We start from the raw sequence: 25,883 nt of genomic DNA, 5'->3' as shown, positions 1-25,883 counted from the left end.
CTTATATTTGTTGGACCAAAATGCCCATGAGTGCTTTCTGCAGACAGTAGCCGGACTACCAAAGAATAATAATACATCAAACTTGTATAGCGCTTTTTTGGACACTCAAAGACGCTTTGCATGGGGAGTAAAAGGGGTTTATGGAAAAGTCAGAACTTTGAACAGGTGGGTTTTGAGTAATGAAATGAACTTTGGTAGGGAGTTTCCAGTGGGGGGTGGGATAGAGTTCCAGATGTTGGGGTCGGCGATGGCAAAGGCTCGGTCCCCCAAGGTCCAGCGGTTAGTGCGGGTAATGGGAGTGAGGCGGTTGGTGTTGGCGGGTTGGTTGGAGTTGTTGCAGGAGCTCGGTGAGGTCGGGCGGGGCCAGGTTAGGGAGGGACTTGTAGGCGAGGAGGAGGAGCTTGTAGTGGATGCGGTATTGAACTGGGAGCCAGTGGAGCCAAGAGCCAGGTTTGGAGAAGGATTGTGGCTTGAAAATATAGAAGATGTTTTTTGTGTCAGGAAATGCAGATCAGAATGACAGAAGAATTTATTAGTATTAGAGCTTCACAGGCATGGACACAAACAAGGAACAAAGTGAAAAGGATTACTCAAACCTGCATGAATGAAGGAAAACACTCTCCGGGTTTATTTTTCTGACCATAGCCCCCCATAGCCACCATATAGCCCCCATCTAGAGCTATAGGAGTACATGTAAAAACGGTGGCCTGTTCCTTTAACCCCCACTTTAACCGAACACATTTTCTCCAGTTCAGCTTTACCCAAATGTAAAAGCCTCTTGACCGGAGCTTACAGCCTATACGATCACGGCTCATTTGAAAGCTCCGACCTGAACAAAACTGAGCGAAGATTTTTGCTTGCATTGTTGCCACGTTGTCGTCACAATTTTTTACGTTTTTTTCGTTGGATTTTTGTCTCTTTTTGTTGCGTTGTTTTAGCATTTTCATCACTTTTATTTTCGCCTTTACGACGCTTTTTCATTGTTTTTTGGGGCATTTTAATCCTTGTTTCTGCCGCTATTTTGACTCTTTCTCACAAGAAGCTTTTTGAATGCCGAACTGGGAAAATGTGCTCGGTTACGGTGGAGGTTAAGAGGTTAAAATATGAAAAAAAAAAAAAAATAGTCACTTTAGCCTGCTAGTATAACGCAAAAATAGCTAACCGTACGTGGTTACGCGCTCCTATAATAAAAACGAACAGTAGAAAAACATCGAAATCTCGACATTCCACGCAGTAAAGGCGCGTGAGGGTGGACGCTGCGGGTCAGATCCAGCTCCTCCTCTCGCTGAATCCCTCCTCCTCCTCCTCCTCCTCCTCAGCCTCCACTCGCTCTACGCGCGCTCGCTCAGTCCCTCTCCTCTCGCTCGGGAAGGTGCGTCAACTTTCCCCGCACAGCATCTCGGTCAGTCGAGGCGAAGTCAAGACTTTTACGCTCCCGCGCGTCAGACAAAGACAGAAGAACATTCCTCTGCGCGTTTCAGCCCGTTTTGTTTTCCCTTTCACATACGACCGCTTGCTTTGGCTTCCCGGGCCAAATTACCTGTTCGCTGGCGCTCACCATGACTGGCTTTCTCCACGAATAAGAATATACACATTTTTTTTGTTTTACAATGTGCGTGTTCGTGAGCTTTTTGGACGAAAACGCAGCAGAAAATGGTCACAGTGAGACGGGAAGGAGCGACAGTTGGTCAAAATATAGCTGGATAACAACTCCAAGGTAAGAAACGCTCAGCTTTACGCATTGTTTGATTGCGCTTTTGAAGACTCTCTTTTCATTGTGACACTAGAATGACGGCACAGGTTTGTTGTAGACGGGGAATTGTTTAACTCTTGGGTGAATAACACATGAATCCTGAAATAACATTGGCTTAATGCGTAATACAGTGTTCATTTCTCTTATAAGAAGTCGCACTTTCGCTCTGCGCTGTGGTGTTCCTTTTCCCAACACGATATTTAGACTTTCTTCTTAAAGAGGCAACAGAACGAAGCTTCCAAACCCAAGCAATGCAATAATTTCATGATATAAATAGGCCCATTGATCTCATTATTGTTCGTTTCGTGCGCCTTGACCATTTGTAGCCCAAGCGTGACTACATGTTGCTGCTACAAATGATGTTTACGAAGGTGCAGCGCGCTGGAATGGAGTTTTACGCACGCCAACTCGACTTTTAAGTATAATTGCGCCATTAAAAATGCAACAGTGAACGGAGACGCGCAGCCCTGTACCATCACTACCATCACACCATCACACGCGGTGGATTCTACGTTGCTGGACACAATGGGGGCTGTACGGGAATCTCGTCAAAAGGCGAAGGCAGGGGGAGTGTTACGGAGCTGGGGGGAGCGGGAGATGTTTTCCAAATTGCCCGTGAAATGATCGGCTGGCGCGTGCGCGTAAAGCACCGTGATCAATAATGTCATGGCTTGGTGGGTTAGATCTGTCAATCACTGGGAATGTGGGGGGTTCAGCATTGGTTCGGTGCTGGATTTGAATTGAATGAGACCTGGTTTTAGATTTTGTTTTGTTCTGCCTTATTAGACCTGGCACGGATTAAGTCCTAATTCTTACCTTGGATAGAGCTGGTCTTGTGCTTGTTATTTTTGGTTTAGCTGCAGTGAGAAAATGAAATGAAAAAATCTAATCTTGGATAAATTGCTGTGTTGTAATTTCAAGTAGGCTTGGACTGTCTTGAATAAGAGCATCATTAATTTGCTGAAGACAAGCAAAAATAATAAGACAAAAGCACAACAAAGTTTAAGGCATATCCGAAATGTGGCCCTCAGGATTCTTGTTTTTTTTGGCACACATCACCAGAGATGGCACTTTTTACTGCCATCTTAATAACTCCACACAATTATAATATCAAATAGTAACATTTATTGAGAGACAGAGCTGGTGTTATGGTTCCAAGCCTAAATAAAAGTGTGGAAACCGGTTTTAAACTCTCTTAAAGGAACAGGCCACAGTTCTTCCATACTGTGATGTGTTCTTACCTGAGATTAGATGAGTTGATGCGTACCTGTCTGGTCTTTGTGCCCGTGGAAGAGCGTGGTAGCTTCCAACTTCACCCCCCGTTTGGAGCCATAGGAATACACTGGGAGAGGCCAAATACTAACAACATCTTTTGTTGTTTTGCGTGACTGAGGGCACACACAAAGACCAGACAGGTACGCGTCAACTCGTCTAAGCTCAGGTAAGAACACATCTCAGTATGGAAAAACGGTGGCCTGTTCCTTTAAATGCGCCCAGCTGAATGTTTGAATGCACTGACACAGATGTGTGGCCCTCCATGCTGTCAATGCAGGCCCTCGGTGAGAAAAGTTTGGACACCATTGGCAATAAGTGTGTCCAAATCTGCTCAAAATCAGCAAATTCTGCACTTTTAAGTCATTTTCTTTCGTGATCATTCGATGTTGTTTTGGACTCTTTGTGGACCCCAGGTGTTGTCCTTAGTTTTGGTTCAGAGCTGGGTTTTCTTGGCATCTTTCCATCCTTTTGGAAATTGAAATCCGAGTAAGTCCTGTTTCACTCTTGGTTTAGAGCTGGCTTATTCCTGGTTTATAGACATCTTGACCTCAGATGATGTACTGAACACCTGGCCTGCTTTCTGTTCAAAAGCTACATTTTTATCGCTTTAATAGTCCGCCTGTTGATCCAACACCTGGTTTAGTGGTTGGAAAACCCCGGGGTTTGCTGCAATTTTGAAATAAGTAACTTTTTATTGACATCTGCATGTTTGTCCTTGAGTTGGCATGTAAAGAAATCTGCCAGTGGAACTTATTATTACAAAAAGTATTTTTGCATTTAATGAAGAAAAAACTAATTGCTTAAAAAGTAAACCATAAATCATCAAGCATTAAAAATGAGATGTGTTTTTTCTTATTTTAACCTGTTGATTTGTCCTATAATGGGAGGGTGCTGACATTGCTGCGATACCACCCCCTAGTGGCCTGGGGCAACTCCACAAAGAACTCTATATCATGGAAACCAATGGTGAATCAAAGAGTGTTATTGTTTCTAAGGATAGAGTTTCCTCCTAAGAGGGGATGTTGTGTTTAACCACCCTGGTATTGTTCTGATTTTTAAAAGTTTGAGCTGGGATTGAGGTCCTGGAAAACTGTAGAGGCTTGTTGATGCTCCAAAGCTTAACACCTTTATGCCCTTTTTAGGAACATGCATATTAATGTGAATGGGGAAAGGAATAGTCTATTATTATCCATTTGCATAAAACAAATTCTTATGTGTTTTTTTGATTTTTGTGTCTTAATGCACGTGTCAGTTGGCAGAGCTGTACACCTTTGGACTGGAGTGGACAGAAGTGAAGTAGAAAAGTACTTAAAGCAGTACTAAGTAACTTGTTTACCTTAATAAATCCTTCCCGTATCCCTCTGGGGGTAATACAAGTGTCATCTCCCCCTGGTGTCTTTGGCCAGAAAACCATGCTTGCAACTTTCCCTGCTCTGACCCGGAGACGCAATATGCACTAATAGAATCACGAAGAAGAAGCTAACAGGGAAAGCTAACTGTGGGCTAGCGCCACTTTAGCAGTATTTACAGCCACGTTTGAGTGACAAAAATGATATCCATTGTGTAATTGGGCTGTGGCACAATGTAACATATTGATCTCTACCTTTGTCTTTTCTGTCAGCGTAGTATTGACTCCCATGGACAATTAACGCAACATGCTATGACACCTGCAGTGGCGCTTATGGCCTCTAGGGGCATGAGTTACTTAGTTCTGCTTCATCAGTTTCAGATCATCTCTAGTACCCCCAAAAAAATCCCAAATGTACAGAAGCTCAAACATTGCTGCGCTGTCTTTGCCGCTGCGTTCATGCTAACAACAGTGCAACTAATGGACAGTGTTAGCCAACTCATCACTTACCAGGGAAGCATCTTCAATAGAAAAGGTTCTGTAAGACTTCAGAGTAGTTAAGATATTTTAGCATATAAGTCGCCTAAATGAACATGTATTCACGGCATTACAGGTAAAAAATAAGTAATTCCATCCATTTCCATCCATCCATCGACTGTTGTAACCAGGCAACCACCGCCCTTCATTCGCAAACCCTCTTAGATTTGCTTTTGTTATGCACATTTATTATGCAGATTTTGCATAATACATATTTTGCATACAGATGTGCATTATCTTTGATGGAAACGCAACTTATGTTTGGACCAGTGTCACGGTTCTCAACGTAGAGTGAACTGAATCATTCATATGAACCGTCGAAGAATATCAATGGAGGATTTGCACATCAATCATGTCATTTGTGTGATGCATGCATGATGGTCTACTACAGACATTTCGGGCCCTTTCTGTAGAGGTCTGAAGTACAGGGTTAGCAGCTTTTACATGTAATCGTATCCCATGGAGACCGGATATTGAGTTCTCCGCAGATGCCCCGATATCGCCTGTTTAATTGCATCATACAATTGGCTAATTACTGCCATTCAAACCACCCATCCCTCTTCCCGCCCCGTCATAGGTGTTGAGATTTGCCAGTGGATTAGACATTTCCATGGCGCGCCGATGATTGCTGTGTGGCGGGACATGGGGGATGATGGGAAAACAGGGTTAAGCCAGTTACAGACTTGCAGCTCATTGTGTTTTGCAATCAGCCGCTGGACCCTTATCTGAGCGCGCAGGGGTGTGATTCTCCCGCATGAGCCGCAGGACTGTGACAAGCCGGGGCGCTGAGGAAAATGCTTATAAACGGGGGGGGGGATATGAAAATGAGGGAGTTGTCAGGACAGAAGTGTGCAGTGTATGTCCAGAAGGCATGTTGATGGACTACGTGGCACAGATTGTGGTGCAGCTGGACAAATACTGTGGTGAAACGGACCTTGTCTTGTTTAAAATCAGGTTTGCCATTGGTGGATTTTCCTTGTAGACATTTTCCACATCAAAATACTGCGTAAAGGGTGGAAGAATAAGCTCATGTTCCTTCTGAGAGTGAGAGTCTGCAAACAATCTTTGAATCCTCTGCCCTGGCACAAGCAAAAAAAACATTCTCAAAGAACCTTCTCGTGCTTTTTGATGAATTTTATTCCTGTATCGGTTGCTCTACTTAATAAGTGCAGATAGTTGTGTTCGGTACTGCATGTTCCTTTTACTGCCTTGATGAAAACTTATGTGCAACATTGTGGCCTTAATGTGTAATATATCTTGCTGTACTGTCAGCAGAATGAGCTGACTGTTGTCCTTTTGTACTTCTGTACTTTGTAGTATTATATGTCATGAATTAGCTGCTGCAAGTGTTTGTGTAATGTAGGAACCAAAACATCACAAATCCGAGACAAGTTTCGCTTTGGGACAATAACAATAAAGTTGAAAACAAATCATTTGCCGAATTTCGTAACGCTTTAGAATACACCCACGAGTTCCAGGTGTAAGTACGGGTAACAAGAAAGTAATTACACATGTAAGTACAGGTACTCTTACAACGTGTAACGGGGGGGGACAATGTGTAACAAGGAAGTACAAAGCGTAACAAGAGGGAACGATGTGTAACAAGGGGGGGACAATGTGTAACAAGGCAGTACAATGTGTAACAAGGGGAACACAGTGTAACAAGGGGAACAATGTGTAACAAGGCAGTACAATGTGCAACAAGGGGGAACAATGTGTAACAAGGGGGAACAAAGTGTAACAAGGGGGAACAAAGTGTAACAAGGAAGTACAAAGTGTAACAAGGGGGAACAATGTGTAACAAGGGGGAACAATGTGTAACAAGGCAGTACAATGTGTAACAAGGGGAACACAGTGTAACAAGGGGAACAATGTGTAACAAGGCAGTACAATGTGCAACAAGGGGGAACAATGTGTAACAAGGGGGAACAAAGTGTAACAAGGGGGAACAAAGTGTAACAAGGGGGAACAAAGTGTAACAAGGGGGAACAAAGTGTAACAAGGGGAACAATGTGTAACAAGGCAGTACAATGTGTAAGAAGGGGGAACAATGTGTAACAAGGGGAACAATGTGTAGCAAAGCAATACAATGTGTAACAAGGGGGAACAATGTGTAACAAGGCAGTACAATGTGCAACATGGAAGTACAAAGTGTCACAAAGGGGAACAATGTGTAACAAGGGGGAACAAAGTGTAACAAGGCAGTACAATGTGTTACAAGGGGAACAATGTGTAACAAGGAAGTACAAAGTTACACATTGTTCCCCCTTGAGACAATTTGTACTTCCTTGTAACACATTGTTCCCCCTTGTTACACATTGTTCCCCCTTGTTATACGTTGTAAGAGTACCTGTACTTACATGTGTAATTACTTTCTTGTAACCTGTACTTACACCTGGAACTCACGGGCTGTATTATAAAGCGTTACCCCGAATGTTCTTAATGAGGTGATTAATTCTATAGATTTATAAGAGAAAATGTAACTTTTTGTTTTTCACATGTGGCAATGACTCCTCTTGGTTAAAAGCACACTGCGTAACATTTTGGATTATACACGGCCTGATCAAAAAACCAACTGTTCCGATCTGGGGTCACTGCAGTTGGTCCAAACACTATGTGCCCAAAGAGGGAGCTCAGCTGAACATACTGTCCTGGGGGCGCAGTTGGTAGAGCAGGTCGTCTCATGATCGGAGAGTTGGGGTTTTGAATCCCAGCTCCCAGATGCACATTGTCATTGTGTCTTTGGGCAAGACACTTCACCCACTTTGCCTCCAGTGTCTGCGGACATTGGTGTGTGAATGAGAGAGTGAATGAGTGACTGGTTCCTTTCTTGTAAAGCGCTTTGGGCCTGATGTACAGTTGAAACTCGGAAAATTAGAACATCATTAAAAATTCAAACATTCATTTCTGTTATTCAACTTTTTGATTTTGAAACAAATAAAGGCATATGTCACTTGGCATAATTTAGCTTCACACTTTAAGTTGAATTACAGAAAGAAATGAACTTTTGAACGATTTTCTGAGTTTCACTTGCAGGGAGAGAAGCGCTGACTCAGGGCTGGGCGATTTATTTTAGTTTTTCATAATAAATGAAATACATCTTGCTGATTCATAAAATAAAACAGTTTCCTTTAGCGCACAAAAGTCTTCCATTGTCTCGTCCCATGAAGATTATTGAGATTGACCAAAGTAGAGATTGCGATTTCTATTAAATACAGATCAATTGCCCTGTCCTATTGAGACCATTTAACATTGTTACTGAATGATTGTCCATCAATGGATTTCTTCTTTCTTCTGGCGTGGACATTTTCTAAGACAACAATGCCAGGATTCATCGGACTCACATAGTGAAAGAGTGGCTGAGACGACATTCTCACATAATCGATTGGCCGCAGAGTCTTTGGGATGTGCTGGAGAAGGCGTTGCACAGAAGTCCCACTCTCCCATCATCAATACAAGATCTGGGTGTATAATGAAAACCACACTGGATCTTCTGACATTGCCGAAGCTTTTTGAAACAAGACCAGCGTAATCAAAGCTAAAGACGCTACAACCAAACATTAGATCAGGCAGAGTACGGTCGCCAGCAAAACAAAACATTCTCCTAAGCCCAGCCAGACACAGACGATGCTATTTTTGCAGCGAGCAATCAAAGAATGGATTTGGATGACGACCTAATGTAGCATCCAGTCAATACCGAGAATGCCAGAACTGAAGGTTAAATTACTTTTATTGAGCCATTCGTGTCGTCAACCAACGTAAGCACTGGGCAAGAACAAATAAACCATAATCACCAGTTCTTCTGTTATGTTTTCTTATCATGTGACATGTGACAAGGCGTGGCTTTAAAGTACCACCAAAAGAAGCCAGATTTGTTGGTCCCTCATTCAATCGAGACAAGGCAAGATTTGAATTGTTACAGCTTTTTCCACTGCACAAAACAAATGTGTTCTGTTCTCTAGAGGTTGGGAATCGTAGACAAATAAACAGTGTAAGCTCGAATATGAATTTGCGCTGCCTCAATATTTTTGCTGCATTCGGGCTCAGAGTCTGAAATACCGACATTGTTGCCAGTTAGTTCCCAAAGCGCACTCGTCTGACAGCTCTGGAGTATAGAGCCATAAATCTCCATCTGCAAAATGTTGGACTCTGGGATTTGCAGAGTATAACTTAGGATCCCGGCGCCTCACAATATATAACCTTTATAGCGTTAACAAAAAAAAAAAGGGTTGCAAACGGATTGAACCATAAAGCAAATTCTGAGTCCTGTCACACACACCTACTCACATAAAAAGTACGATCAAAACCCTCTATCCATTTTTTCCTCAATGTTATCCCCATTTTTTTTTAAATACTGATGTATTCCCTATTATCCCCATTTCCTCCCCAATTTGATCAAAATGTTTCGCATTCGCTGTATCGGTCTGTTGTGGTGAAGAGGGAGCTGAGTCGGGGCAAAGCTCTTGATTTACCGATCAATCTACGTTCCCACCCTCACCTATGGTCATGAGATTTGGGTAATGACCGAAAGGACAAGATCACGAATACAAGCGACTGAAATTAGTTTCCTTCGTTGAGTGGCTGGGCGCACCCTTCGAGATCGGGTGAGGAGCTCAGTTACCCGGGAGGAGCTCGGAGCAGAGTCGCTGCTCCTTCACGACCAGATACCTCTAGGTCGCCTCCCTCGAGAGGAGTTCCAGGCATGTCCTATTGGGACAAGGCCTCGTGGAAGACCCAGGACATGCTGGAGGGACTATGTCTCCAAGCTGGCCTGGCGTCGCCTCGTGGTCCCCCCAGAACAGCTGGATCGGGAAGTTTGGGCATCTCTGCTGAGACTGCTGCCCCTTGCGACCCAGAAAATTGATGGATGGATATCATTAAATGAAGCAGAAATACAGTCGAGACATTTTTAATGTTGTGAAGGTCTATTCTAGCTGGAAACGGGTGATTTTTAGTAGAATACCTACATAGGTGTGCAGAGGTGCATCGCTCCAGAGTCTAATGGTACATTTTGTTAGCGAGTTAGAGAAGCTATAGAACTGGCCTGACCCCAAACTTTTGCGCGGTAGTGTAGGTAGCGGAAAAAGTATCTGTATGGAAAACCATGTATTCCTGACTCTTCAGACCGGCACATCGGCAGAGGCTCTCATTATAATATAATAATATTCCATTGCAGACGTGCCACTTGAGTCTTTCTTTTCTACTAAGTACCTCTTATCTCGAGGGTGCAGCCAATTATTTAGAAAATGATCTAAACTCAGATTTATTGGGTAGTGCGTTGTGTTCAAAGTAAAGCTAAAATTCTCTTAAAATCCTATTGAAATATTATCCAGTTTCTTCTTTTTGATGTGAAATAATTCCGAGGACCCCCTGCTAATTGCTCTTGTGCCCCCTGGGGGGCCCGTACCCCACACTACATAACCAAAACATCGTCCTCTTCAAACCAATCAGACATGGGGATTAGGGTATTCATCAAAATTTTATGGAAATCTCAGCCGTCCTGATGGAGTTTCACCACTTCTTGGCAAAAACAGCAGCTGCTGGTGTGTTGAATAGTCCTGGAGCGGAAACTACTCTTTTTTTGTTTTTACATTTCTAACAGATATGTCCCAATCTGGTGTTCCGTGTCGGTATCGATCCCCAAAAAGATGGCAGTGAATCTGCGGCAGCTCCGGCCTGCAGTTTTACCGCATTGCTGCTCATGCTATTGCTAAGCAATAGTTTGACGACGTTCTGTCACCGCTTTAAACACTATCATGGCAGAGAAAAGTGTCTAAAAAATCTATCTATCTATCTATCTATCTATCTATCTATCTATCTATCTATCTATCTATCTATCTATCTATCTATCTATCTATCTATCTATCTATCTATCTATCTATCTATCTATCTATCTATCTATCTATCTATCATCCATCCATCCATCCATCCATCCATCCATCCATCCATCCTTTACAGCTGAAACAATAATAGCTGCTGCTTTGCTTTTGTTTTGTCAATGGGATTCAAAGGATGCAATTATAAACTGTTTTTGTTCTAATGTTAAAGGCCTTTATAATGCCCAGCACCTTCTAATTACCTTCTAATTTAAAATTCAAAGCTAAATCCAAAACTTCCAGCCTGTTTAAAGAAAGGCATAGACACCAATTGGTGAAACTGACCATATTTTCCGGACTATAAGTCACACTTTTTTTTTCATAGTTTGGCTGGGGGTGCGACTTATACCCAGGAGTGATTTATATATCAAAATACAGAATCCTACACTGTTTGTTATTTCCACACTGACAGCCACTAGAGGGCGTTCTAGGCTTGTGTACCAGTATCTGCTACTCCTGTAACACTGAAGATAAAAAAAAACGTTAATCGGGCAGCAGAAAGAAAGTGTGGTGTGAGTGAGATACTTGTGAGGGACTGGCAAACAGTGGAGGTCACACTTACTGCAGTGAAGAAAACCAAAAAAGCTAGAGGAACGAGTTAGCAAATGGGTGCTTGAACAACGTGCTGCCGGGAGAGGCTTGTCAATGGTGCAGTTAGCCTCCATGCCCAAGTGGTTGCCAAGGCTGGTCCCACCTGGGCGGGGCCTTTCTGTGTGGCGTTTGCACGTTCTCCCTGTGTCTGCGTAGGTTTCCTCTGGGTTCTCCGGTTTCTCGATATGGCGCAGGATAAAGGTCACATAAGCATCGATTGGTTGTTGCTATGGCAATGGTACAAACGGAGCTGACGGACAGAATATTTTTAGTTCGAGCCGGCAAAGTGACTGCGTTGCCGACGTCAAGGCAGCTGTTGTTCTTTACTGATGCAATTTCTCCCATTTAATAAAATAATTGATCCGAGACAGGCCAGTGGCGTCGCAAGGGCAGAGTTTATCCTCGGTTCAGCCTTGGCGTAATGGAGATTTAAGACCGCTTAGTACCTCCTTCAAGGTTTAATCACTCTTTCTATTTTTACCCACCAATCCATCACCGCAAATGACAACTTGGCATTATCGTATTATGTAGAGAACAGCAGGCAGCCTTCGGAATCGCATTACGGAAAGATGGAGTTCTCCGGGCAAATTGCCTCATGCTGGGAAAGTCCGAGCGCGGAGAAACGGTCGGCAAACACGGCGCACAGATAAAGGGAATTGGTATTTGAGGATTGGACGATAACGCACGGGTGACATCTACGGTGGCAGAGTGGTTAGCAGCGCGGCCGTCACAGTGAAAGAAGGTCCTTGATTGAACCGAAACAGGTTGCCGTCTTTCGAAGTGGAGTTGGCGTGTTCTCCCGGGTCAATGTGGAGACTTTTTACTAGTTATCTCCTTTACCATGTTAATAATAATAATAATAATAATAATGCATTGGTTTTATATAGCGCTTTTCTGGACACTCAAAGAGGCTTTACATTGCACTATTCGTTCACTCCATAGTTGGTGGTGGTAAGCTACCCTGCCCTGGGGTAGACTGACGGAAGGGGGCAACCAGTCTGCGCCATCGGCCACCCGAGGTCTGATGGGATTGGGCAGAGCAAAGGCGGTATGGCCACTCATTCGCAAATATTGGCGACCGAGATGACGCTGTAATCCAAATATGGTAATTTCCTTTGTGGGAGCAGCCTGCTACAAAGAGCGGATAGAAGTGCACGTTACAAAAGCAACAACATCTCCACTTTACAGTTGTAGCTCCAACAGACTCCCAGCTTGACTTATTGAGCTTTGAAATCAAATTTTTATTCTTGCAGTGACCCAGTGGCTATCTGGGTGGTTAATGATGATAATAATTGTGCATTGGTTTTATATAGCGCTTTTCTGGACACTCAAAGACGCTGTCGTTGCATTATTCATTCAGTCCATACTTGGTGATGGTGGTAAGCTACCAAACGGTCCCCCATCCAAGCACCGACCAGACCCTTCCCTGCTTAGCTTCTGAGGTCTGACGGGATTGGGCAGAGCAAAGGCAGTATGGCCTTTGGTTAGCTTGGCACCTTTGCTTTCCATCCCAGTGGCTTTTTGTTTCAGGTTTTTTATGGTTTCTGGAAGGATTTCAGGAATGGAATGTATAACCATGGATGCGATTCAATCAGCAGTGAAAACCTAAAGAACAATCGATCCTGGAGCGTCCTACCATCTGAAGCCACCCAAACAGTCACTGAAAGGTCAAACACATATTAATATAGTTTTTTTTTTACATAAACAGTTGCATAGTGCGCATATGGCAGCTGTGGCTACAATAGCTTACCACCACCAAGTATGGAATGAAAGAGTAATGCAAATGTAAAGTGTCTAAGAGTGTCCAGAAAAGCGCTATATTAAACGGATGCATTATTATCATTATTATTATAACTTGTTAAGACAGTTGTAGCCTATTTTTCCACAGTTGTGGCAGAACCTGTTATTTACACGCACTGCAACGGTTTAAAAGGAATCCCGTTGTTGGCACTAGCCATTTTAATCGACATGCGTAACTGAGGGACATTTGCACATTTTTTCTACCACAGCTTAAAACAAACATGAGGAGGGAGACATTTTAGAGCTTCTTATTACCAAATACCTGCAAAAGCATAATACCACCTCTTTGTGCAAATGTTCGATTTTGGCCACGAGAGAACTACATTGTAACTGGAAAAAGGAACTGGAAAAAAGCGGAGCTCTAATGAAGCATATGAAGCGAAGCGCGACATCGTAACGCGGAAATACACAAAGTCATTGACTTTTCTTCCACATGTGACTGAAACTGTAACAAATGCAACTTAAAACAGAATCTCAGACGTCCAGAGGCTCCTGATTAAACCTTATGAACTTTGTGCAGCCGAGAGTGCGTTCTCTGCACAGTCCAGTCAGGACCAAGCTGCAGGAACACACAGGCCAGGGGCGAATCGGAGGAGGGGACTCAGTGGGCAGGGGCCCCACATACAAACATACCCCAGCATTAGGAAAAAAAAAAAAAAAAAATCTAATTCTGTCTCAGTCAGAGCAGAACAGCAACACAATAATTGAACAAAAAAAAGCAAAAGGCCAGGCATAAACTTATAGTTTATTGTGATTAAACTACCGCCCCTGGATCTCGCTAATGGTCGTTGCCTTTGTGGCTCTTCATAGGATCAAGGTTGAACATTTCGGCTCTTGGTCTCTGACTAGTTGGTCACCCCGCTCTAAAGAGTTGATTTTGCTAAAAAAGACCCCATGGCTGTGCAATTAATCGAAATTCGATTACGATTTCGATTACAACAGTAAACGATTACAAAATTAGCATAATCACAAAAAAACAATTTATTTATTTATTTTTTCTATTTTTTTTTCTTCAATTTTTCAATTTTTCAATTTTTTTAATTTCTTTTTTTTGCAAAGCAGACTTGCGTTATTTCAGACCGCTAGGATTATTTTCTCTTGGCTTTTCACGTGCCATGGCTCATGCTTTTGCCTGACATAAAAACAAACAGTGCTGTGTGATGATGTCATCAGGCCGCACTGCTTAGTTTACTTGCGCAGGTGTGAGGGCTGGCCAGCAGGGGGCAGGTGTGAAACAGGGACCTCTGTTTAATCAAGGCGTACTTGAAATCATTTGTACTTTTATGACTGTTCAGAAAACATAAAGTGTAGTGTAGTGTTTTGATTAATAAATACATAACATAAAGATATATATATTTTTAAAGGCAACAAATAATCGTTGATGAATAATCGTGATTTCAATTATGACAAAAATAATCGTGATTATTATTTTTTCAATAATCGAGCAGCCCTACCCCAGACTTCCTTGTTTTTGCCTTTGACAATACACAACACCAATATTTGAACAGGTTTTAACTCCAGGGGAAGGTTCTGCCCCTTGTTTTTGAAATGGAACAATATCAGTATCGAGTATCTGAAGAGTAATAGTCACATTTCCTTCTATAATTGGCGTTGCTGGCAGAGCACAGTCCGCTCGCCTGTCGAAGCCTTGTTCAACAGCTGCGTTTGGTCTCGTACAAGCTCAAAGCACAAAGCCTCGTCTGCAGGTTCACCTCTCTCAGACTGAACCGCTCTCACTCTGCCTTCACTCCCTCGCCTCTTCACCGAGCTCTCCTCTACTCGAGCACACGGAGAATCTTGGCTCGGTTTTCCTTTGTCTGTTTCCACTCCGCTCTCCCTCCTCCGTCTCGTCCGGCACGTCCGCCCACTTTCATGTATGTTTACTCACAGGCGCTGGATGGCGAACGCCCACGGATGCAAACACCGCCGCGCTCGGATTCCGAGGCCGCGCGGAGCTCGTTACTTCAAGGTTTGCTGCGTCGCGAGGTCATTGCGCTGCGGCTGTAACAAGTTGTTCTTTCTCACCGTTTTCCCCAACGTCGTCTCGAGCTCGTCTGGAGAGAGCCCACACACATCACGGCTTTCAGGGTTGAATTTACAAGGTTTTGGTCCATTTAGGAACTACTTTGGACAGTGCTGTGTGTTAGATAAGCGATCGTCAAACTGTAGCGACACTGGAGGGGAAAAAAAAAACGAACAGAGAAATTGGATCGGCTGCTCTTGATTTACTGAGGAAAAATAGAAAGTGGTGAAAAAAGCAGGTGCAGCTTAGGTTTTTGTCTTTCGTAAACGCTTAAAGGCCAAGGAGCAAACTCATTTACATTTCCCATTTGCACCACTATAATCATGAACAGTTTCTGATAATGCATCAGGTGCAACAAGCCAAAGACAAAATCACATGTGCTAATATGAAGTAGTACTTAAAATTTAGCACCTGGCTTAGTAAATTAGGCAAATTAGGCAAATTAGTGTAAAATAATCGTCAAGATGTGTTTGAAATGAACTGCAAAAAGCAGAAGACGCCCTTTTGAAAACACAGTGTTTGCAGTGGAGACAAATTGAGGCGACAATTTAGATCTATTTTAGAACTGGGGGAAGGTTATGGTTACGGTGCCTTTATTGTCATATTGTCAGGTCTCAGCAGCCAAACCCGCCCAAAAATATCACGATAAATGAGCTTTTATCATGAAACAAGCTAGAAAATAGCTTATTTTCCAATGAGTAGTATGAAAAAAATAAAACGTGGACAGTTTTTTCACCCGCGGCAAGCCTTAAGAAGCCAGCCAATTCTGCAGTTTAACCACGGACCTGGCAACCCTGCACTGGGCAGTCGCATGCAGCCTCCGGGGACTCATCTCCAGATGTTGAGCCAGGCTGATGGCCAGAAACACCTGGAGGAAGTGCCTAGTGTACAGTGCATGTCTTTGGTTGAAGAGGGAATTGCCCGGAGGAAACACATTCAGACACGGGGAGAGAAACTCGCAAACTCCATATAAAAATTTCAATGATGCTTAAATCATGGACTGGGTTTGGTTGTGTTGAGGACGTCATGCTTCTATTGCTTGGTGCCCGTGCTTCACAGCAAGAAGGTCCCGAGTTCTATTCCCAGGTAGGGTCTTTCTGTTTGCATGTTCTCCCATTGTCTGTGTAGATTTCCTCTGGGAGCTCCGGATTCCCCTAAGACTGAAAACATGTAGAGAGTGTGTGAGAGTGTGTTTGACAGTGTGACTGTGGGTCCGTGGATGAAAACCCGCCCATGGCTACAATCCGGCGCGCCGCGTCTATAACATGCAGTGAGTCCCTTGTATGTTCATTATCATGCACTGTCTCAACTAAATAAATAAATAAACAACTTCAATAGGTGGGTGTTGGCAGGTTTAATTTCCTCCTCCTAGGACGGGCCTGAGTCTTATAATGCATTGGTTTTATATAGGCTGCGTCCGAAACCATCAAATTATAGCCTCTAAGCACTAACACTAACAACTTATCCTTAACCTTTCATGGGGTCGACTGTTAGACCTCTATGCAGTTAGTGAACTAGAGCTTCAGAGCTATTTTGCACAATCTGACCGTCCTCCCAGGGGAAGGGGAAGTGACATCACCAACAGCTGTTTTTCTTCTTCTTTAAAGTTATTGGTGGAGTGGAGGCCAAACAAAAGTGCATGTCGCCCCCTACTGTATAGTGTCCAAACAAACACATTTAAGGAGAAGAAAAAAAATCCAAATGAGCCATACATTTCCCTTTAGTGTTATTTTATTTCAACAGCTGTTTCATAAAGCTACATTATGCAAATGATCCATGTGGCTTAAGTTTCTACTAAATGAAAACAAAAGCATTTAATCCGTTTTCTGAGGCGGCTCTTTAACACTGACATGTGACTGAGCTGTGGGGACGACAACATGGATTTTGTCACTTTTATAAACTTTGGCTTGTGCAGAATCTCATTTTTTTTTTCTTATTGAATGTGCAGCTGTCAATCAACAGTGGTTGTGCATGAATCACTCCAGGGTGGGGCCGAGGGGGGTGGGGGAATTTGGCGCAGTGGCTTCTGGGATGGCACATAGCTCCTAATCACCGGTTAGTTAGCACCAGAGTTCCCTATGCTAAAGTGGCTATGATAGTTAGCATCGAGGCTCCTTTTCCTAACTCCTTCCTAACTGACAGCCCAATTCGGACGCTTCTTGTCATGGCGGACGCCGACGCACATCCTTTTTGGTATAAGACCTCTTACCAATCTGCTCGTTTCGGAAGGGGCCATTTCTGGACACTTAAAGATGCTTTAGATCGCGTGATTCATTCATTCCATACATCGTGGTGGTAAGCTTCAATTGTAGCCACAGCTGCCCTGGGGTAGACTGATGAAAGCGAGGCTGCCAGTCTGTGTCATTCGCCCCTCCGACCCCCACCAACCACTCACTCACACACTACATTCACCAAGGCTTCCTGGTGTTCCCAAACGGTCTCCCATCCAAAGACCAACCTGATTACACTGCAAAAAGTAATTAACTAGATCAGTATAAACATCTCAATTTGAGCACAATAATCCAAATTTTAGCTGTTTTGACTAGTTAAGAAGTTCTTGGGCATTTGTCCTAGATTATTTCACTTGTTCTGAGATGTTTCTGACTCATTTCAATACATTTCGTCCTTATTTCTTTGCCAATGGGGTAAGAAAATTGGTCTTATCTCATTGGCAAGTTTACTTTCTTATTTCAAGCGAGATTTACCCTAGAACTGGTCTGAAATGTCCTCAAACAATCAAAGTAAACTTGGTCCGATCAGGAAAAGTGTCTAAATGAGTGAAAATCGCTCAAAACAAGATACATTTACTCAATTCAAGTCATTTAAGCCAATGTTTGATATTCACTTTTTGCAGTGTACCTTCTGAGATCGAAGAGGATCAGGCAGAGCAAAGGCGATATGGCCGTTATGTCAGACCGGTCCTGCTGTGGGTGCAGTGTCACATTCTGACCACAAGGGCCAAGACGAAGCTCCTGTGAATGGAAGCGAAACATCCTCAACTTAATCATACCCAGTCCAATCGACAATTTAAGCTTCACTATGATGAATACTTCGTGGATGAATGACAGCTTTCACAAACACTCTACTCTACTCCATTCTGAAAGGTCCGGGAACCAGGGACCTTCTAGCTGTGAGGGAGAGTCCTGATTTGTAGCTAGCAGCGAAGTTCTAGGGCCCTGATAGACCCGGAACTAACAATCTTGTATCTGTTACATTTCCTTTATCCACTTTTACCTCAGCAAACTGGAAAAACACGGGTCTGATGTGCAATACCTGAACTCCACACGTTTCACTTTTCAATTTGCATTCCTGCCTCGATTTATTGAGTGAGTCTGCAGCCTCCTCAAAGCACTGTGTTGATTTCTCTGGTGGTCTTTTTTTCCCGCTCATCCGTCTGGCCTACATCACGGAGCTTTCTCTTCAGTAGCTTATCCACATTTGAGTTCCCATTTGGCCGGAATCAAATCCCCGCCACACACACACAGGCTCGCAAAAAAGTCAGCTAAGTGCAGCGCAACAGTTCTGGAAGCATGACAACCCCAAAACATTTCACGGCACATCCTTCGGTAATCCCGCCGTCAGCGAGGAGAGTCTGCAGAGGCGCAGAGGGGGGAGACTTCAAAGCACTCGCTGTGGAGCTGCAAGATTACTGTGGCATTTGTATGGTCGCAATTAGCAAATCGCAAAGGGTGCAATTAATAAGCCAAAAACAATGTCCTCTTCTTTTGGAAAAGCTGCTAAGTCTCTGCGTGATCTTATGGGACACGCTCAGATCCAGCCAGTTGGAGAAGAGCCATTTGGTTTTGTGTGGCGAAACCGTTGCACCAGAAGTTTATTGAAAATACCACAAATTCAAAATCCAAAACTCTTTCAGGTTGGGCTGAAGATTTCTGTTGATTTCATGCCAGTTTTACTTAAGTTTCTGCTCTGAAGTTTGCGCTTGAATATTTATGTTTTATCTCGCATTCCTTGGGGGTAATGAGATGGATTAATGTATTTGCATTTTTTAAGAATATCGGGCTTCATCCATGAATGTTTTCATAAAGGTTCAGAAGTACCACTTTAAAACTTCCTGGAGAATGGTCGGTCAGATTCACAAAGCGTTCTTAGGAGCATGTTGTGTCTTCAAAAGTACGTTGTATTGACTAATCTAATGACTAAAGACCCTTCAAACTTCCAGTAAGAGTGTCATCAGAGGCCAGAAACACTGAGTTACTCGTGTACTTTAACCTCTTAACTCCCACCTGACCGGATCCCATTTTCTCCTACCCTAATCAAAAAGCTTCTTGGGGGGAAAAAGCACCAAAACAGCCACAAAAAATTAGAAGATAACAAGGATGTTAACGCAACAAAAATGTGACAAAAAATCCACAAAGATGTGACAAAAATGTGACAAAAACTCAACAAAAAAGTGACAAAAACTCAACAAAAAAGTGACAAAAACTCAACCAACAAATGACAAAAACCCAACTAAAAAGTGACAAAAACTCACCAAAAAAGTGACAAAAACTCAACAAAAAAGTGACAAAAACTCAACAAAAAAGTGACAAAACCTCAACAAAAAAGTGACAAATACTCAACAAAAAAGTGACAAAAACTCAACAAAAAAGTGACAAATACTCAACAAAAAAGTGACAAAAACTCAACCAACAAATGACAAAAACTCACCAAAAAAGTGACAAAAACTCAACCAACAAATGACAAAAACCCAACTAAAAAGTGACAAAAACTCACCAAAAAAGTGACAAAAACTCAACAAAAAAGTGACAAAAACTCAACAAAAAAGTGACAAATACTCAACAAAAAAGTGACAAAAACTCAACAAAAAAGTGACAAAAACTCAACCAACAAATGACAAAAACCCAACTAAAAAGTGACAAAAACTCACCAAAAAAGTGACAAAAACTCAACAAAAAAGTGACAAAAACTCAACAAAAAAGTGACAAATACTCAACAAAAAAGTGACAAAAACTCAACAAAAAAGTGACAAATACTCAACAAAAAAGTGACAAATACTCAACAAAAAAGTGACAAATACTCAACAAAAAAGTGACAAAAACTCAACAAAAAGTGACAAAAACTCAACAAAAATGTAACAAAAAACAAAAAACAAAAAAGGTGACACAACACAGCAACAACGCGAGGAAAAAGATCAGTTTTGTGGGTCTTAGCTTTCAAATGAGGTGTTACACAGGCCTATAGCGAAAGAGGACGGCATTCGGTTTAGGCGGGTGCTAAGAGGTTAACAAGTAATTGCACCGTTTGTTGTAATTTTATCACACAAGGTTAAGGTATAGGTGGATTGCAGCAGGTTGAATGTGATGATGTCACCGGACCCAGCGGGGGGAGGAGCCAGTTGTTCCTATTAACTGCATTACACTTTCACAAGTTGTATCTAAAAAGAAAATGTATGAATTACAAAAATGATCACTAATATCAGTCACTGGGTGCATGATCTCTCTGTACAAGACCAAAAATGTCCTCAAAAACAAAATCATTTTACCTCTATATAATATTATAGGCCTTTAGAATGCTGTGATGTCGCGTGAAACCCGGCAATACTAATCCCTGACCCATCCTCAAGGCCGCCGGGGAGACCTGTAGGAGCAGTGAGCAGCCAGCGTGGGCCGGCGCTTGGGGACCCATCTCCAGATGTGAAGCCAGGGTAATGGTCAGAAGCACCTGGCTGGCTGGAGGTTTAACCCATTGCACATGTTTTTAGTGGTAGGGGGACACCGGAGGAAACCTACGCAGACACAGGGAGAACATGCAAACTCCACATCGAGAGGCCCCACCCGGGAATGGAACCCGGGACCTTCTAGTTGTTAACTCATTGACTGCCAGCCATTTTCAAATCAGAGAGCTCCCTGCTGCCAGAGGTTTTTCAGGATTTTGACTGTTTTTTCAAGACCCACAGAACAGGTCTAGGTCTATGTCAACACGAAACTCACCAAAAGAAAGATTAGACTCTCTTCTTTCATCTAAAAAAAAGTTTGTTTGTACGTCTTTCCATTCTTTAGTAATCGACCGTGGAAAATAGGTGAAATCCCCCAAAAGCTGAGAAAACGAAAGAGCACTGCTGCCACCTAGTGACTAAATAAAAGTAGTTGTAGTTCTTTTATTGAGTCACCAGGTGGCAGCATAGAGTGAGCCTCCTTTCGCTGCAGAGAGGATCTCTGTCAGTTTCCGACTACGCATTTACAGGACTTTCCCTGCACTTTTCCGCGGAAATAGACCCCGCTAGCATGCAGCACTTGTCTCAGCTAAACACACGCCTTCTGGAACCAGAAACCGCTACGACAACACTTTGTCTCTGTAAACACTCGGACTCAGACGAGTGCAGCTCACGATTTTACCATCCCCACGTCGTGCAGTGTGTAGTGAACCCGCCATTAGAGCTGGTCCTGAGTAATATCTACTGTATATGATTGTGCATCTCTTTTGTTTTTTATCATCACATCATCATTGAAACAAACTGATCACTGTTATTCTCTCAAATTCCTTTGTAAGTGAAATAATTTGTGGGAATATGTTGTTCCCAATGAGAAAGGAATGAGAATATTTAGGTCCACTTTGACTGTGATAATATTCTAAAACTGCTTGATTTTAAGAGTCCTCCTGACTGTTCTCAGGATCCGTTTCTTTCATTTTATGGTTTCCTTCTTTATTCCGTAATGCACTCAAGTTTTATGGATTTCTTTACCCCTAGTTTAGACATAATTGATCTTTATTCTGGTCTATTTTAGGTCTTTAGTCCCTCTTTCATCTGGACATGGTGGAAGGTCATATATTTTATGCATGGGGTGTTGAGTTTTTGAACTACTCTTTGGGATTTGCTCATAGAAACTGTCCATTGTTCTTTTATTCATTTCCTTATGTTGATTTTAAATGACAAAACTCATCAGAAAGCATCCCCTTATATGTTTAGCCATAATCGTTATTTAGCCATAATCGTCTCAAACCCGCTGTGCTCCATCAATATGAGCAGTGGGAGTGTTTTCTTTATATTTGTTTTTGCCAAATTGCCCGGCCCTGCCACGTCGGAGAGAGAGAGAGAGAGAGAGAGAGAGCGAGAGAGAGAGGAAGCAGCCATTTTTAAATCCCTCCCAAATGTCAATTAATTTTGCACAATCCATCTCCCTTAAACATGCGTACATTACATGCGTGACGTGATCCGCTTCACTGGGCTGCTCCAAAGCGACGCCATTACCATTACCATTAGCATTTCGCCGAACACACAAATGACTGATTAGCTGTTTGGAAAGTCACGGCTCAGTCGGTTTCTTTGGGCCAGTCGAGCGTGCGAGCCGCCGAAAAACACCGCTCTGTCCAAGCCCGTTCCCCGAAGAGATTTAACCGTTCACGCCTCAGTTAACCACGAGAGTTATGGTTTCCAACATCGAATTTACATCGCCAGCTGTTTGTGGGGGTCCAGGGAGCGTGTTGAAAATAACAAGTTCTGACTCTAACAACTCATAATCCGTGCTTTTATTCAGAGTGAAAGGACCGTTTTACCAGGAGGCCGGTGGAGCCTTCAGCTGTTTTATCATACCAGCTTTCCCTCCAGTTTAAAGGGATATTTCAGGATTTTTGACATAGGGCCGCATTTCCTAGTTATCCAGAGTGTTGCTGATTTCTGGAGATATTTTTTTTTGTAATTCATGCAGTTCTTAATTTTTGGAATATAACTGACCTTGCATCACATGAATGATCGCATTTTGAGGGACTATTTTCCAGCAGATCACTCCGCCGCTGCGTAGCTTATACAACCACGAAGCTGATGCTGCTCAAATATAAGGTATTTTAAATGCAAAATGGTTCAAATTACTCGACACAGACATTTATATGGTTAGTCTGGTGTTATAAGTGATTTGCCTCAGGTGCTCTGTGGAGCGGGTCAGACTAGCTGATATCATAGAAATGCACTAGCCTTGCATTAGCCTAGCGCCGCGAAACTCTTCAAATATAAGAACTGCATGAATTACAAAAAAAGATATATCCAGAAATCAGCAACACTCTGGATAACTAGGAAATGATGTCAAAAATCCTGAAATATCCCTTTAAGGTGAGACACTGTAGGACAAAGACCAAGGGCCGGACCTGCCAATTTTAGCCCAAAGTAAAACACAGTTTTCTACAAATGCCAGCGTTGTCTGTACGTGAGTAGAGTTAGGTACCGTTAAACGATACCAGTCTGGTATCGGGGAAAAGAGTTTAGGTTTCACTGGTGTCTAAAGCAGGTACGGAAAAAAAAAAAAAAAAAACAGCTTTGATGCTGTTGGTCCAGGAACTGACTTGGTTGTTTCAGCTCAAATAAAAACAATTTGTTTTTCTCATTGATTTTCTTTTAATTTCTTGCCAAATTATTATTTTTTGAGCTTTTTTTTTCTTATTAGTTTTTCTTTTTTTTATTACTAATATTTTCCCTATTTCCCCCCCATTTTCTCCCAAATTATTCCCCATTTTCCCCACGCAGTGTTGGGAAACTTACTTAAAAAATGTAATATATTCTATATTAGTGATTACAGCTTTAACAATGTAATATATTTGTATTATATATTACTGTTTCAAATATTTAGCTGAGTTAGACTCCCATTGTTTTGAAATTTTGAAAGAATTGACTGTATTTCACACATTTTTAGAGTCCTCCAACAGGCATTTAACCTCTCACTTCTGTAATAATGTCATCTTCAAAATCATTCAAAACATCCTGAGGGCCAGAGGTTCTATGCTGGAGGGCCGGATTTGGCCCACGGGCCTGACATTGCCTACCCCTGCTGCAGGAGAATAGGGGGAACAAAAAAATTTTGTCATACCAGTTTGAAACGTCTGCTGTTGATTAGTGGCATAAACATGAGAACAAAATGTATTGCAAGTTTTCCATAATTTCATGTTTTCATGTAAAAATTAGACAATGGTCAAAATTGCCAATATTTTCAGCTGTAAAAAAAAACAAATTTCCGCTTGTTTTTTTGGGGGGTGAGTGGTTCCCTGCTGTGAAGGATAAAGGTGGAAAAGCACTATATAAATTGAGTCCATTTTGAGTCCATCATCCAAATATGGTCATCGAAGCCCGCTACGAAAGAGCGCATGTGGACACGATGCAAAAGGGCCATTTTTCTCAACATTAGGTTTTCGTTCCATTCATGCAGCCATTCAACATTTCTACTTCAGTATCTCCTACAGACTCCAAACTTTCCAGTCTTGGACTCAATATTTTGGAGGTATCTAATTCCCTGCCTGATTTGTTTAGTAGGGGTTGAAAAAAAAAAGTAGGTTCACTGAGACGAGATGCAAGGTGGTCATTTTTATACTCAATACTGCCACCTCAGGTCTTAAGCGTAACTGCAGGTTCTATATTAAGCTGGTGCATGACGGCAGTGCAGGATTTTAGAGGCAGTTGTGGTGAACAGGTCTGAGCTCATTCTACACATTATTACTGGAACATGTAGGGGGAGGGAAATACATCATTGTAGCATTTTTAAACTCTGTATAGTCCCTTTAAGGTTAGGGCCAATGGTTGTATATAGCTCTCTAATCCACAACACAACTGGGTCAGAGATGTCGGACTAATGGCACCTCTGCTCAGTGCTACATTTTGGATAACTGTTAAATGAGGCCCTATGTCAAAAATCCTGAAAAATCCCTTTAAGGTCACAAAACTATGGTGAATTTAGTTCACAGTAAGTTGTTTGATAGAGGAGTGAAAGTGCAGTCACTGAAATGTGTTTAATGGATTATTAGATCACTGCTTAATGCCAGGTGTACATCGCACATTCTATTTTTGTCTTCAAAGATTTTTAGATTTCACATTGCAAGACGTGGGGATTGTAGAATCGTGAGCGGCTCCCGTCTCCACAGAGACAGAGATCCTATAGTTGTAGCGAGAGGAGGCTCACTCTGAGACCAGCCTTCCAAATATCAGACGCTGCCTGATGTCGGTCGCAGCTCGTCCTCGGTCGTACAACGGGTCTGTTTTAAATCTTTGTCCCTGTCTCACTGAACAACCTGTGATTTTGCGCCACGACGGTGGATTTTCCTCACGACGAGTGATCGTTCATCACAGTCGAGCAGAGGAATTTGAGCAAAAACGATTTGATTTCAAGCTTTTCACAATTAACAGTGGGATATTGTGTTTTCTTCAGGCACATAGTACCATTCTATTTTCAGAATAATGAGACATTTGACTAATGGGTTGTTGGACCGATGGCAAATCGGAAAAAAACATGAATTTAAATCTGGGTCTATCATACTATCTATTAGATGTCATCACTGAAAATATAAGCAAGTCTGGCAATTCTGGCCATAAAACATAAAATGTCAGAAAACTTGCAATACATTTTTTTCTCTTATTCATATGAGTAATGTTCAGCAAAAGTTTCAAATTGATATATCTCTAGATTAAAAAAAAAACCTCCCTATTCACCTATTGAAAAAGCCCAGGGTGGATTTGTTCTGCCAGCCCCTAGAAAAACTCACCCAGACCTGAAGAGAACATGCAAACTCCACATAGAAAGGCCCACAAGGTCTCTATCTTACTAAAAAGTGTGGCCCTGCTGTACATTTCTTCAGCGCTGGTCAAGGTCGTCTATAGAAAGCCGAACATTCCCTCTGAATTGCAATCTGGCCATCAACGCGACAGTTACATGCACCGAATCGCCGACCTCAGCAGCTGCACAT

At 42.4% G+C, this 25,883-nt stretch overlaps 1 protein-coding gene across 1 annotated transcript in view; it reads left to right on the top strand.

Annotated features, from left to right (window-relative positions):
• The first annotated feature begins 1,322 nt into the window (after window positions 1-1,322).
• The window catches only part of syndig1l (synapse differentiation inducing 1-like), a 138,575-nt gene continuing 114,014 nt past the window's right edge, over window positions 1,323-25,883 (top strand). The window contains exon 1 of the mRNA XM_079572834.1: window positions 1,323-1,717. The gene's annotated coding sequence lies outside the window, so the exon portion shown is untranslated. The remainder of the gene's footprint in view (window positions 1,718-25,883) is intronic.

This window comes from Gobius niger (assembly GCF_951799975.1).
Source record: "Gobius niger genome assembly, chromosome: 15".
In the NCBI taxonomy this organism is placed as follows: Eukaryota; Metazoa; Chordata; class Actinopteri; order Gobiiformes; family Gobiidae; genus Gobius; species Gobius niger.
The sequence above is the reverse complement of the archived record's forward strand: the minus strand, read 5'-3'. Positions and strand labels throughout refer to the sequence as shown.